General features: G+C 36.8%; 1 protein-coding gene across 2 annotated transcripts in view; it reads right to left on the minus strand.

Annotated features, from left to right (window-relative positions):
* ARFGEF1 (ADP ribosylation factor guanine nucleotide exchange factor 1) overlaps positions 1-16,856 on the minus strand; it is a 138,305-nt gene that overhangs the window by 105,939 nt on the left and 15,510 nt on the right. The gene's annotated exons all lie outside the window — the stretch shown is intronic.

The following is a 16,856-nucleotide window of genomic DNA, read 5'->3' on the forward strand; positions in this document are numbered from 1 at the left end:
TTTAAACACACTTGAAACAAATGAAAAAAATAAAGTCAAAGAAAAATTGAAGACAAACGGAAATTTTATAACTGAAAAATACAATACATAAAATTTAAAACTCACTGGATGAACTCAATAGCAAAATAAATATGATGGAGGAAAGAAATCAGTGAACTTGAAGACAGAACAATAAAAGTTAACCAATCTGAATAAGAGGTAGTAAGTATATTGAAAAAATAAAACAGCTTCAGGGACCTGATAACAATAACACAAGATGTATTATTCATATCAGAGTCACAGAAAAAGAGGAGAAAGAGTAGGGGGCTGAAAGAGTATAGATGACCACTGAACAACATGGGCTTGAACTGTACAGGTCCACTTATAGGCAGATTTTTTTTCAATAAATACCACAGTACCACACAATCCATGGTTAGTTAAATCCACGAATGGGGAACCGTGGATATGGAGGGCTGACTATAAAGCTATATACACAGTTGACCTCATGCGGGAGTGAGGGGGTTGGTGCCCCTAACCTCCGCATCATTCAAGGATCAACTGTATATGAAGAAATAATGGCTGAAATCTCCCCAAATTTGGCAAAATACACAAACCAGATTCAAGAAGCTGAGCGAACCCAAACAAGATAGGAATCCAAAGGAACACATGCGAGAACACATCATAAACTTCAGAAAATTAGAGACAAAGTCTTGAAAGCAGGTAGAAAAAAATGACATATTATTTGTAGAACATGACTCAAATGACAGTGGACTTCTCATCAGAAACTAGGGAGGACAACATTTGGAGGCACTGGCACATTTCCAAGAACTGAAAGAAAAGAACTGTCACCCAGGGTTCCATATTCAGTGAAAATATCTAAAAGGATAAAAGGTAAAACCAACACCTTCTCAGAAAAAGGAAAGCAAAAGAAATTTGTCACCACTAGATCTACCCTAAAAGAAGTTCTTCAACTGGAAATGATAGAGAAGAAAGTCTGAAACACCAAGAATGAAGAAAAGGTAAAAACATGGGAAATGTAACACCATCCTTTCTCCTCTTCTAAATTACGTTAGATGTGTGAAGTAAAAATAAAACATTGTCTTATATGGTTCCTAAAGTATGTACAGGAAGTATTTAAGACAATAATACTATAAAGAGTTAAGGTAAAGGGATCTAAATGGAGCTAGCTAAGGTTTCTATAGGTTACTCAAATTAGTAAAATGTTGACATCAGTGTACTTTGACCAGTTATGTATGGATAATGTAATACCTAGCACAACCATTAAAAAATCAAATACAGAGATACACTCAAAACTCTAAGGGAAAACCAAAATGGAATTCTAAAAAAATGTTCAAGTAACTCACATGAAGGCAGGAAAAGTGACATACAGAGGGAAAAAAGGAAAAGAAGGAATAACAAAACACAAAAGTAAAGGGCAGAATTAAACTCTAATATAAAAATATTACATTAAATGTAAAAGGCCTAAACATAACAAAGACAATTTGGCAGACTAGATTCAAAAATTATGAACCAACTATAGGCTATCTATATCAAACTAACTTCAACTATAATGATACAAGTAGGTTAGAAGTAAATGAATAGAAAAGGATATACCACATAAACATTAATCAAAAGAAAGCAGAAATAGTCATATCAATATTAGACAAAGTAAAACAAAAATAAATGACCAGGAACAAAGGACATTACATAACAATAAAAGGTTGCACACACGTGTAGGATTGCTATGTAGGATTACATAGCAATCCTACACGTGTGTGCAACGAAGAGCTTCAAAACACATGAAGCAGAAACAAATATAACAAAGAAGAAACAGACAAATCCACGATTCTAGTTGAAGACTTCAACACCCCTCTTAAAATTAACAGAACTACTAGACAAAAACTTCAGATATAGAACTAAACAACACCATTAATCAACAGGATCTAAATTTATAGAATGCTCCCCTCAACAACAGAAGAATACACATTCTTTTTAAATGCCCATGAATATCCACCAAGATAGGCCATAAAATCCTAGGCCATAAAATGAACTTCAAAAAATTAAAAAAAACTGAAATCATACAGAATGTATTCTAGCCACAATGGAATAAAACTAGAAATCAAGGGTGGTAACAGTAAAATTTCCAAACACTTGGAAATTAAGTAATATACTTCTAAACAATCTAGGGCTCAAGAGGAAGTCCAGAATGAAATTTTAAAAATACAGAAACTAAAAAAACAACAAAACTACAACAAAAAAATTTTGTAGGACACAGCTAAAAGGTGCTTCAAAGGGAGATTTATAGCTATAAATGCTTATATTAGAAAAGAAGATCAAGGGGGATTTATTCCTGGGATGCAAGGATAGTTCAACATACACAGACCAATAAGATATAGCACAATAACAAAATGAAGAATAAAAACCCTATGATTTCAATATATGCAAAAAAAACATTTGACAAAATTCAACATCCTTTCATGATAAAAACTCTCAAAAAATTGGCTATAGAAGGGACGTACCTCAACATAATAAAGACCATATATTACAAACCCACAACTAACATCATACTCAATGGTGAAAAGCTGAAAGCTTTTCCTCTAAGCTCAAGAACAAGATAAGGATGCCCTTTCTTGCCAACTCCATCCAATATAGTGCTGGAAATCCTAGCCAGAGGTATTAGGTAAGAAAAAGAAATAAAAGGCATCCAAAATAGAAAGGAAGAAATAAAACTGTCTCTATCTGCAGATGACATGCTCTTATACATAGATAATCCCAAAGATTCCACCCAAGAACTGCTAGAACTAATAAAAGAATTCAGTAAAGTTGCAGGATACAATATACAGAAATTAGTTGTGTTTCTATACACCAACAATGAACTATCAGAAAGAGAATTCTAAGAAATCAACTCCATTTACAATAACATCAAAAAATATAATATTTAGGAATAAATTTAACCAAGGAGGTGAAAGACCCATACACTGAAAACTGTAAGACACTGATGAAAGAAACTGAAGACACAAACCAACAAAGATATTCCATGTTCATGGATCAGAAGAATTAAATACTATTAAACTGTCCACACCAACCAAAGCAATCCACAGAGTCAATGCAATGTCTATCAAAATTCCAATGGCACTTTTCACAGAAATAGAAAAGACAATCCTGAAATTTGTATGGAACCACAGAACACCCCGAATAGCCAAAGCACTCTTGAGAAAGAAGAACAAAGCTGGAATCATCGTACTTCCTAATCTCAAACTATATTATAAAGCCATAGTAATCCAAAGCAGTCTGGTACTGGCATAAAAACAGACACACAGATCAAAGAAACAGAATTCAGAGCCCGGAAATAAGCCCATACATAAACTACGGTCAATGAATCTTTTACAAAGGATCCAAGAATATGCAATGGGGAAAGGACAGTCTCTTCAAGAAACTGGTGCTGGGCAAATTAGAGAGCCATATGCAAAAAAATGAAACTGGACCCTTATCTTACATCATACACAAAAATCAACTCAAAATGGATTAAATATGAACACTAAGACATGAAACTGTCAAACTCCTAGAAGAAAACACGGGGATAAGTTTCTCAACATTGGTCTCATCAATGAGTTTTTTGGATTTGACATCAAAACAAAGGCAACAAAAGCAAAAATAAACAAATGGGACTATACCAAATAAGAAGCTTCTGCACAGCAAAGGAAATGACCAATAAAATGAAAGCAACCTATGGAATGGAGAAAATATTTGCAAATCACTTATCTGACAAGGGTTAATATCTAAAATATACAAGGAGTTCATACAACTCAACAGGAAAAAAAAGTAATCTGACTAAAAAATGAGCAAAAGAACTGAACAGACATTTTTCCAAAGAACACATACAAATGGCCTACAATTACATGAAAAGGTGCTCAACACCACTAATCATTAGGGAAATGCAAATCGAAATCACAATGAGGTATCACTTCATACCTGTTAGGGTGTCTATTACCAAAAATCCAACTGATAACAAATGCTGGCAAGGATGTGGAGAAAAGGGAACCCTGGCATACTGCAGGTGCGAATGTAAACTGGTACAGCCACTATGGGAAACAGTATGAAGGCTCTTCAAGAAATTAAAAATAGAACTGTCATATGATCCAGCAATTCCACTTCTGAGTATATATCGAAAGGAAACAAAATCATTATCTCAAAGTGATATCTGTACTCCAAGTTCATATTATTTACAACAGCTAAGATACGGAAACAACCGAAGTGTCCATCAACAGATGAATGGATAAAGAAGATGTGGTATATAAATACAATGGAATACTGTATATATATTCAGCCTTGAGACAACATGGATGAAGCTGGAGAGCACTGTGCTAAGTGAAATAAGCCAGACAGAGAAAGACAAATATTGTGTGGTTTCACTTAAATGTGGAATCTAAAAAAAACTGAACTCACAGAAACAAAGAGTAGAATGGTGGTTGCCAAGGGCTGGGGTTGAGGAAAATAGGGTTGGTATAGAGTATAAACGTTCAGTTATAAGGTAAGTATGAGGATCTAATATACAATGTGGTGATACAGCTGATAACACTGTATTGTACAATTTAAATTTGCTAAGAGAGTAGAACTTAAGCGTCCTCACCAATCAATTTCAGCATTTTTTTAAAATAGAGAAAAGCTCTCAAACCTAATCTCCCACCTTAAGAAAGGAGGAGAGGCAGAATAAACCTAAAGCCAGCAGAAAGAAATAATAAAGATATGAGAAGAAATCAATGAAATTGAAAACAGAAAAATAGAAAAGAATGAATGAAAAAAAGCTGGTTTTTTGAAAAAAATTAAAAATTAACAAATCTCCAGCAAGACTGATAAAAAAAGACACAAATTACCAATACCTGAAGTAAAACAGAGTATCACTACAAACACCAAACATTAAAGGGACTAGCACAAACAACTCTATACACATAAATTTGACAACTGGGATGAAATGGACCAATTGCTCAATAAAGTACAAACTACCATAACTGACCCAATATGAAATAATCTGAATAGTTCCACAGCTGTTAAAGACATTGAATTCCTAGTTTAAAAACAACCAAAAATGAAATCTCCAGGACCAGATGGTTTCACTGAAGAATTCTACCAAATGTTTATAGAAAAATTAACACCAATTCTATACAATCTCCTTCAGAAAATGGAAGAGGAGAGAACACTTTTCAACTCATTTTATGAGGTCAGTATTATCGTGATGATAAAACTGGACTGTTGCATAATTAAGAATTTCGTTGGTTTTTGTCCCTGGTACTGAAAGGGAGCCTCTAAACCCTTGGAATTTCCCAGTCAAAGGAGTATCTTTTTTATTCATGCTAAGCCTCTAGGGCAGTTTCAGGATAGTGGCTAACCATGCCGGAAAGACCAGCTATGTGGCTTTCAGTTACATGATCTCCGCCTGACCTCCAGAGAGGGGAGAGGGGGATTGCAGATTGGGTTCAATAATGTGGCTAATGGTTCAATCAATCAAGCCTATGTAATGAAACCCCAACAAAACCTCTGGACACCCAAAGCTGGGGTTAGTTTCCCTGGTTGGTGATACACATTGATGTGGTGGAAGGGTGATGCAGCCTGAGGACATGAAAACTGCATTTGGGGCTCTCCCAGACCGTGCCCTAAGGGACTTTCACATGTTCCTGATTTGCATCCTTTATAATAAATCTGTAATCGTAAGCACAGCACTTTTCTGAGTTCTGTGACTTGTTCTAGCAACTTTGAGGGGATAGTGGAAATGGCCAATTTGTAGCCAGTTGGTTAGAAGTACAAGTGGCCTGGAAACTGGGACCTTGGGGCTGGTGTCTGAAGTGAGTTTTGTGGAGGACTGTGCTCCTGTCAAATCTGACCTGATCCCAGGTAGTCAGAGTCAGAATTACACTGCACAAAGACAGTAGAGAAAAAGAAAATACAGGCCAGTATCACTAATGAGTAAAGATATAAAACTCCTCAACAAAATATTAGCAAATAGAATCTAGCAACCTATAGAAATAATCATGCATCATGGTCAACTGAGATATATTCCAAAGATCCAAGGCTATTTCAATATTTTAAAAAAATCAACCAATGTAATCTACCATGTAAACAGGCAAAAGAAGAAAAATCACATATCATATCAATTGATACAGAAAAAGCATCTGACAAAATTCAACATCCATTCATGATAAAAAAAAAAAAAACTCTTAGCAACCTAGCAATATAAAGAAACTTCCTCAACTTTTAAGAGTAAAAAACCTACAGCTAACCCCAAATTTAATGGCAAAAAAATGGATGCTTTCCCCCAAGATCTGGAACAAGGCAAGAATGGCTACTGTCACCATTTCTATTCAACTTTGTACTGAACATCCCAGTCAGGTCAATAGGCAAGAAAAAGAAATAAAAGTCATGCAGATTGTAAAGAAAGAGATAAAACTATCCTTACTCATGGGCATTCCCTGGCGGTCCAATGGTTAAGGTTGTGCACTTTCACTGCCAAGGGCATGGGTTCAATCCCTGGTTGGGGAACTAAGATCCCGCACGCCTCATAGCGTGGCAAAAATAAGAACAAAAAAACCCACTATTCTGTCATACAGAGTGAAGTAAGTCAGAAAGAGAAAACCAAGTACCGTATATTAACGCATATATGTGGAATCTAGAAAAATGGTATAGATGAACTGGTTTGCAAGGCAGAAATATCCGAGACCAAGATGTAGAGAACAAACGTATGGACACCAAGAGGGGAAAGCAGCGGGGGGGTGGGGGTTGAACTGGGAGACTGGGATTGACATATATACACTAATATGTATAAAATAGATAATAAGAACCTACTGTTTACAAATAAATAAAATAAAATAAAAACACTGTTCTTACTCACAAATGACATAATTGTCTAAAAAAACCGCAAGAAATCTGGAAGAAGAAAAACTCTTAGAACTTATAAATGCATTTATTTTGCAAGGTTTCAACACACAAAATAAATCAAATTTCTACATACTAGCAATGAACAACTGGAAACCAAAACTTAAAAACAGATACTACTTATAATAGCTCTCCCCAAAATGAAATTCTTAAATATAAACCTAACAAAACAAGTACAGGATGTATACTGAAAGAAATCAAAGAAAAACTAAAGAACTAAAGAATAGGAGAGACATATTCATGGATTGTAGGACTCAAAACAGTAAAGATGCAGCCACACAGCACAGGGAGATCACCTCAGTGCTTTGTGACCACCTAGAGGGGTGGGATAGGGAGGGTGGGAGGGAGACGCACGATGGAAGAGATATGGGAACATATGTATAACTGAGTCACTTTGTTATAAAGCAGAAACTAACAAACCATTGTAAAGCAATTATAATCCAATAAAGAAAAAAAACAAAAGAACAGTAAAGATGTCAACTCTCTCCAAACTGATCTACAGATTTAACCCACTGCCAATCATAATCCAGCAGAATTTTCTGTACACAGATAAGGGAATTCTAAAATTTACAAGGAAAAGCAATGTAACTAGAAAAGATAAAATAATTCTGATACAGAAAAAAGTGAGAGGAAACACAGTATCTGATTTTAACACTTTAAAGTTACAATAAAACAATGTGGTATTGAAGAAAGGATAGACACAGAGCCCAATAAACAGAATACAGTCCAGATACAGACCCACAGAAATATAACCAATTGATTTTTGACATAGGTGCAAAGGCAATTCAATGGAGAAAGGAGAATCTTTCCAACAAACGGTGTTGGGACAGACATTCAAAAAAAGTTAACATATTGGACTTTATCAAGATTAAAAATCTTTTGTTCTGTGAAAGGCACTGTTCAGAAAATGAAAACAGAAGATATTTGCAAATCACGTATCTGCATCTGTGTGTGTATATATATATATTAAGACATACAGTATATTTATTTTAAAACTCTTAAAACTCAATAGTAAGAAAACAAAAAACCAAATTAAAAAATGAGCAAAAGACTTAAGACACTTCACCATAATAAATACACTTTTGTGTATTTATTTGCATGGCAAATAAATACACAAAAAGATGTTCAACATCATTACCCATTAAGGAAATGCAAATGAAAAACACAATGAGAAACCACTGCACACCTATTAAAATAGTTTAAAAACAGTTAAAATAAGGACACCAGCAAGAGTTGGTGAGAATGCAGAACAATTGGAACTCTCAGACACTGGTGGTGGGAACGTAAAATGGTACAGCCACTTTGGAAAACTGTCTGAAAGTTTCTTATAAAGTTAAACATATACTTACCAAATGACCCAGCAATCCCATTCCTGGGTATGTACTCTAGAGAAATGAAAACTTACGTTCAAATAAAATCTATACATGAATGCTTACAGCAGCTCTAGTCATACTGCCAGAAACTGGAAACTAAGATGTCCTTCAATCGGTGATGGATAAACAAACTGTAGTACATCCATACAGTGGAATATTATTGAGCAACAAAAAGGAACAGACTGTTAATACATGCAACAACTTGGATGAATCTCAAAGACATGCTGAGTGAAAGAAGCCAGTCTCGGGCTTCCCTGGTGGCGCAGTGGTTGAGAGTCCGCCTGCCGATGCAGGGGACACGGGTTTGTGCCCCGGTCTGGGAAGATCCCACATGCCGCGGAGCGGCTGGGCCCGTGAACCATGGCCGCTGAGCCTGCGCGTCCGGAGTCTGTGCTCCACAACGGGAGACGCCACAACAGTGAGAGGCCCGCGTACCGCAAAAAAAAAAAAAAAAGAAAGAAAGAAGCCAGTCTCAAAAGCCTGCATTCAATGTATATGACATTCTCAAAAAGACGAAACTGTAGTGACAGAAAACACAGCAGTGATTGCCAGGGGTCAGAGATGGGGAGAAAGGTGTAATTATAAAGAGATATCAAGAGAGAAAATTTTGGGGTGCTAGAACTGTTCTGTATCCCAATTATGACAGATTACACAAATCTTTACATGTGTTAAAATTCATGGAACCGTACACCAAGAAAGAAAGAGAGAGAGAGAGAGAGAGAGAGAGAAGGGAGGGAGGGAGGGAGGGAGGAAACACAATTTTACTTTATGTTAATGAAAAATATAAAATTAAAAAGTGAAATAAGATGCTCAGGCCCACGTCCAGACTTAGCGAATCAGAATCTCCAGTAATGTGATGCAGCTGGTTGCATTTTTAAGATGCTCCACAGGTGATCTTGGTATATAGCCAAGGATGAGAACTGTTATAACTTCTTGAATTTGATTTCTCCATTCTTCTATTTCTTTAGGTCAGGCCCTCATCTCTCATTGGGCCTACGACTCCTTATCTCCATTCCTGAGCCCTATTAGTGCCACAGCGACCTTCATCAGAATGAAGTTCAAGCTCTTTAGCATGGCACACAAGACTCTCCAAGATTAGGTCCTTGTCTACCGCTCTCATCTCTCTGCATGCCCTCCCTTGCATTCCACACTTCAGTAATAAAAGAACACTCTAAATCCCCTGAAGTGATCTGCTATTTCACACCTCAAGGCTTTTGCTCAAAATATATCCTCTGCCTGGAATTCTACGCCACCCACCAATTGTCTGGCAGATACCTTTCAAGACTGCTTCTGTCATGTGTTCTATGTCACTCCCAACTAAAAATCTTTCAGCAGTTCTTTGTCCATGTTCACCATCACCTATAATACTGTCCATGCACCTCACCTCCTCCCATTCCTGCCTCACATTTAAGACTCTTAAAATGCCAATCTTCTGGTTAACTGCCTCCCACATTTCATGTTTATTCACTAGTCATGCCTTAGCTAATGATGCTCCTCCCTCCCCAGAATTCTCTTCCCACCCATCCTTTCCTGGCTCATACCCATTCATTCTTCTAGAACAAAGTTATCATCTCCAAGAAATCTTCCCCTGCACTCCCAGACTAAGGTAATTACACTTCTCTATTCCACACCTTCCTCTGGTTATCATTATCACAACACTTACCATGTTATTTTAAAATTATTTCGTGTGTCCATCTCCCTCAATTTGCTCCTTAACAGCAAAGGCCATCCTCTATTATCTTTCTATTTCCCAAGCTTAGCATAAAATCTAGAACAATCAGGTACTCCACAAACAAACGTTTCTTGAAAAAAGCAATAAATGAGAGTAAACTTGCTGGGCAAATTAATATATATCTCCTTTTCTCCAAAAGGACCTAAGTTGTTCACTACATGCTGATAACACCTAAACTTCTATTTACAGCTTAGCTCTAAGCTTTTGTCATAAACAAAAAGCAAATCAAAGTTATAAACAACTGTCAAGCAAGCATCTTTACTTAGATGCTCCATATGCACCTCAAAATCATTTTAACCTTAACTGAATCCATTTTCTTCCTCAACTCCTCTCAAATGTGCTCATTTTCTTATATTGCCATTTTTGGTGAATGAATCAAACAGACTGAAATAACCCCATTAGAAACCTCAGAATCATCCTAAATGCCTTCCTTTCCCTCATTTCTCACACCTAAACAGTTAGGAAGTCCTGTTGATTTACTGAGATCTGAACTCTCAATATTGGGCCTCAAATTTAAGCCCTTGCCTCTTCAAATCCCGGCTATGGCAACAGTTTATTAATATTGATACAATGGTCTCACTGCCTAAAGCTCTGAATCCCAGCAATTTATTTTTCATAATGCCAACAAGGATCTTTCTGAAATACAACATCATCATTTCACTCCTTTGCCTGGCATCCAACTTTCTATAAGAGAAAGTCTTAAATTCCTTAGGACAGCATAAAAGGTCTTCAATCATCTCGCTCCTGCTGTCTTCCCCTGACTTACCTCTCTCCTCATCCACTCTATCAAACTATAACGTATAGTCAATGAACTTCCTGCAGTTCTCTAAGTGTAGCCATACCACCTCCTACATCTGTGCCCAAGCAACTGATTGTACCTATAACGTTCTCTCCTATAGCACAGTCATCTGGTGGTTTTCCAAGCCTGAGGTCTAAGGTGATTTCTCTATAAAGCTGTACCTGGATGAATTTCCCCACCCAGCCACCACTCCTGAAAAGAACTGATCAATTCTTTCTTTGGGTTTCTACCAATTTCATATATGTCTACCACAGCACCTATTTATCACTTACAAAATCTATTTATTGTGATCTATTCCCCCAAGAAGACTACAAGCTCCTTGAAGGCAGGCACAATATATGAATAATCTCTAGCATCCACAGTATCTAATACTGTTAATACACACTGAAGGTGTTCAATAAATATTTATTAATGAAAGCTAAAAAGTCTTTATATTGGTTTTTAACCTTGGGGTAAAATCAGAGTCAACAACAAAATTTAATATACAGAACATCAGCCACACAGAGACAAAATCCACTAATTTGTTTTTTTTTTTAACAGAAAATAGCTGATTAATGGGCAAATACAGAAAACAAGCTATCATCAAATTATAAAGAGTACTTTATAATTTATATATAATTTTATATAATTTATAATCTCACCTCCCCATTCTGTACCTTTCTATCTATTCTTTCTTACCCACAACCTCATGCCACCCTCAGGTTATGTAAAGGAGATTCTTTCAGGCCTGTCCCAGTCCTGTTTGACTTGTAATGTCCTATGTTCCAAAATTAATCCATTCTCTCCCATTATTCAGTCAAATCCCTCATTCCTTCAGTGTGACAAAACTCAGGTAGATATTGAAGGCAAGAAAGCATTCTCCAGAAATCTAAGGACAGCACCAACGTATGAATAACTAATATGTTTAATATTCCCAAAGATTATCTGCATTTTAAAAGAAGCAACTATAAATGCAAATAAATATGGAATTGCTATAATGAGAGAAGACTTTTAAGAAAAAATTTCCCAATGGGCAAGGAAGGGAAGGAAAACAGAAGTTCATCTACTCAAGACTAACCAAGCTGTAATCAAGTAATAATGGAATGGGCAAAAATTCTCGCTTAACAATTGCACACAAGCACTTATCAATATGAAGTATGATGATAATAACATTTAGGACTCACAGTATTATTCTGTGACTCACACAAAATATGAAGGAAAATACCTGATAAATGGTAGGTTCTCTGTAACTGAAAAGAACTTGGTATCCAACTCCAAAAAGGGTGTAGACCCAAGAATTTGCAAGACTAAGTCTATGCCAGCTAACACTACTGGACTTTCTAAAGATGGCAAGAAATCCTGTACTCTTGAATCAATTTTTCATACCTTTTCTAAATGTGCTGACAAGGCCACAATGGATACATACATGGAAATGAGATCTTCTGAAACCTATATACTTTCCTTAACTTGAGTTCATTTGAGTTGAAAACCAAGGCTTTCTTTGTGTTTTGGAAGATACAGCAACCAACGAGGTCCTCTCAAAAAGACATTTTAATTAATACTTAGATAGACTACCAGAGGCATAAATTACAAGTATTTCCTAGTCAAAAGTCTAGTTGAGACCAGTTATTCTCTCTCCATTTTGAGGACTCAAAATGAAACAGGACATGACAGTTTACCTGGAAAACAAAACAATGTCTTTCCTGTTATCACAACCTAATGAGTGATGAAGCCCAGAGTACAATCAATTTGTAACTGATAATTAGCTATACTCTAAGCAATACCAAAGACACATTTAAATTGTCCTGTGTTCAGTTAGATGACTTACTGGTAAATAAATGTGACTGTCATTCAGTGATTTATCTTAGATGTCAGGAATCTTCTTTCTTCGTTTTTATTTTCTACTTCGATATGAAGCCCACTATTTATCTTTGTGGGTTTTTCCCCCCGCCTCTTACTCTACATTTAAATACCTCAGGCGTGGAGAAGAAAATAAACAGATAATATTTTTCCATTACAGAAAAGTTCCTTAGACGCTTCAACGACATACATTTCTAACAACCTTATATTTTACTGTAATTCTACCACAAGACAATGAAATACATCTCTCAATACATCTGTCAAAATTTCCTTGTATTTGCAACACTTTTTCTATGTATACCTATACATATTTGTTCTAAAAAAAAATACTATCATATATTTGTTCTAAAAAGATACTATTACATAATCTGCTTTTCTACTCCCTCATCTTCCCGTATCAATAAATATATTTCCAGCACATCATTCCTCAGTGTTTAGCAATTATAAAGAGCACAATGACAACAAATAACATACAAGGGAATCCCCATAAGGTTATCAGCTGATATTTCAGCAGAAACTCTGCAGGCCAGAAAGGAGTGGCATGATACATTTAAAGAGATGAAAGGGGAAAACCTACAACCAAGAATACTCTATGCAGCAAGGCTCTCATTCAGAGTCGACTGAGAAATCAAAAGCTTTACAGACAAGTAAAAGCTAAGGGAATTCAGCACCATGAAACAAGCTTTGAAACAAATGCTAAAGGAACTTCTCAGGGTGGAAGGAGGGAGAAGAGGCTACAACTAGAAACAACAAAATCACAAATGGGAAAGCTTACTGGTAAAGGCAAACATACAGTAAAAGTAGAAAATCATCCACACACAAATATGATAGCAAAAACAGCAACTGTGAGCAGAGGAGAGTACAAATGCAGGAAATGAGAATCGCATTTGAAATTAAGAGACCAGAAACTTAGAATAACCTCGTATATATATAGACTGCTACATCAAAAACCTCATGAGAAATGCAAACCAAAAAACTACAACAGATACACACACAAAAAAGAAAATGCAACCCAAACACAAACTAAAGATGGTCATCAAACCACTAGAGAAGAGAACAAAAGAGAATGGAAGAAAAAAACCCTACATGTTAACAAACCTAAAACAATTGAGAAAATGGCAATAGGAACATACGTATCGATAATTACCTTAAATGTAAATGGATTAAATGCTCCAACCAAGAGACACAGACTGGCTGAAGGGATATAAAAACAAGACCCATAAATATGCTGTCTACAAAGAGACCCACTTCAGACCTAGGGACACATACAGACTGAAAGTGAAGGGATGGAAAAAGATATTCCACGCAGGGCTTCCCTGGTGGCGCAGTGGTTGAGAGTCCGCCTGCCGCTGCAGGGGACACAGGTTCGTGCCCTGGTCCGGGAAGATCCCACATGCCACGGAGCGGCTGGGCCCATGAGCCATGGCCGCTGAGCCTGCGTGTCCGGAGCCTGTGCTCCGCAATGGGAGAGGCCACAACAGTGAGAGGCCCGCGTACCGCAAAAAAAAAAAAAATTCCACGCAAATGGAAATCAACAAAGCTGGAGTAGCATTACTCACATCAGACAAAAGAGACTTTAAAATAAAGACTGTTACAAGAGACAAGGAAGGACACTACATAACGATCAAAGGTTCAATCGAAGAAAAAGACATTAACAATTGTAATAATAATATATGCACCTAACATAAGAGCACCTCTTTATGTAAGGCAAATGCTAACAGCCATAAAAGGGGAAATTGACAGTAACACAATAATAGTGGGGGACTTTAACACCACACTTAAAGCAAGGAACAGATCATCCAGATGGAAAATCAATACGGAAACACAAACCTTAAATGACACATTAGACCAGATAGACTTAATTGATATTTATAGGACATTCCATCTCAAAGTAGCAGAATACACTTTCTTCTCAAGTGCACATGGAACACTCTCCAGGATAGATCACATCTTGGGTGACAAATGAAGTCTCAGTAAATTTAAGAAAACTGAAATCATATAAAGCATCTTTTCCTACCACAACGCTATGAGATTAGAAATCAATTATAGGGGACTTCCCTGGTGGCGCAGTGGTTAAGAATCTGCCTGCCAATGCAGGGGACACGTGTTTGATCCCTGGTCTGGGAAGATCCCACATGCCACGGAGCAACTGAGCCCGTGAACCACAACTACTGAAGCCCACGCACCTAGAGCCCATGCTCCACAATAAGAGAAGCCACCTCAATGAGATGCCCACACACCGCAACGAAGTGTAGCCCCTGCTCACCACAACTAGAGAAAGCCCGCGTGCAGCAACAAAGACCCAAAGCAGCCAAAAAAAATAAATAAATTTAATAAATAAATAAAATTTTAAAAATAAGTTAAAAAAAAATCTATTACAGGAAAACACTGTATAAAAACCACAAGCACATGGGGGCCAAACAATATGTTTCTAAACAACCAGTGGATCACTGAAGAAATCAAAGAGGAAATCAAAAAATACCTAAAGGCGGGCTTCCCTGGTGGCGCAGTGGTTGAGAGTCCGCCTGCCAATGCACGGGACACGGGTTCGTGCCCCAGTCCGGGAAGATCCCACGTGCCGCGGAGCGGCTGAGCCTGTGAGCCATGGCCGCTGAGCCTGCACGTCCGGAGCCTGTGCTCCACAACGGGAGAGGCCACAGCAGTGAGAGGCCCGCGTACCGCAAAAAAAAAAAAACCTAAAGGCAAATGACAACAAAAACACAATGATCCAAAATCTATGGGATGCAACAAAAGCAGTTCTAAGAGGGAAGTTTATAGCAATACAATCCTACCTCAAGAAACAAGAAACATCTCAACAAACAACCTAACCTTACACCTAAAGCAGTTAGAGAAAGAAGAACAAAAAAACCCCAGTTAGCAGAAGGAAAGAAATCATAAAGATCAGAGTAGAAATAGAGATGAAGAAAACCACAGCAAAGATCAATGAAACTAAAAGCTGGTTCTTTGAGAAGATAAACAAAATTGAAAAACCTTTAGCCAGACTCATCAAGAAAAAAAGGAAGAGGACTCAAATCAATAAAATTAGAAATGGAAAAGGAGAAGTTACAACGGACACCACATAAATACAAAGGATCATAACAGACTACTACAAGCAATTAAACGCCAATAAAACGGACAACCTGGAAGAAATGGACAAATTCTTACAAAGGTACAATTTTCCAAGACTGAACCGGGAAGAAATAGAAAATATGAACAGACCAATCACAAGTAATGAAATTGAAACTGATTAAAAATCTTTCAACAAACAGAAGTCCAGGACCAGATGACTTCACAGGTGAATTCTACCAAACATTTAGAGAAGAGTTAACCCCTATCCTTCTGAAACTCTTCCAAAAAACTGCGGAGGAAGGAACTCTCCCAAGCACATTCTACGAGGCCACCATCACCCTGATACCAAAACCAGACAAAGATATCACAAAAAAAGAAAATTACAGGCCAATATCACTGATGAACATAGACACAAAAATCCTCAACAAAATACTAGCAAACAGAATCCAACAACACATCAAAAGGATCACACACCATGATCAAATGGGATTTACCTCAGGGATGCAAGAATTCCTCAATATATGCAAATCAATCAATGTGATACACTACATTAACAAAGGGAAGAATAAAAACCATATGATCATCTCAACAGATGCAGGAAAAGCTTCTGACAAAATTCAACACCCACTTATGATAAAAAAAAAAAAAAATCTCCAAAAAGGGGGCATAGAGAGAACCTACCTCAACATAATAAAGGCCACGTATGACAAACCCACAGCAAACATCATTCAAAACAGTGAAAAACTGAAAAGCATTTCCTCTAAGATCAGAAACAGACAAGGATGTCCACTCTAGCCACTTTTATTCAACATAGTTTTGGAAGTCCTAGCCATGGCAATCACAGAAGAAAAAGAAATAAAGGGAATCCAAATTGGAAAAGAAGTAAAACGGTCACTGTTTGCAGATGACATGATACTATACATAGAAAATCCTAAAGATGCTACCAGAAAACTACTAGAGCTCATCAATCAATTTGGTAAAGTTGCAAGATACAAAATTAATACACAGAAATCTCTTGTATTCCTATACACAAACAACGAAAAATCTGAAAGAGAAATTAAGGAAACAATCTCATTTACCATCAAATCAAAAAGAATGAAATACCTAGGAATAAACATACCTAAGGAGGCAAAAAAGC

Source organism: Orcinus orca, chromosome 17 (assembly GCF_937001465.1).
Source record: "Orcinus orca chromosome 17, mOrcOrc1.1, whole genome shotgun sequence".
Classification (NCBI taxonomy): Eukaryota; Metazoa; Chordata; class Mammalia; order Artiodactyla; family Delphinidae; genus Orcinus; species Orcinus orca.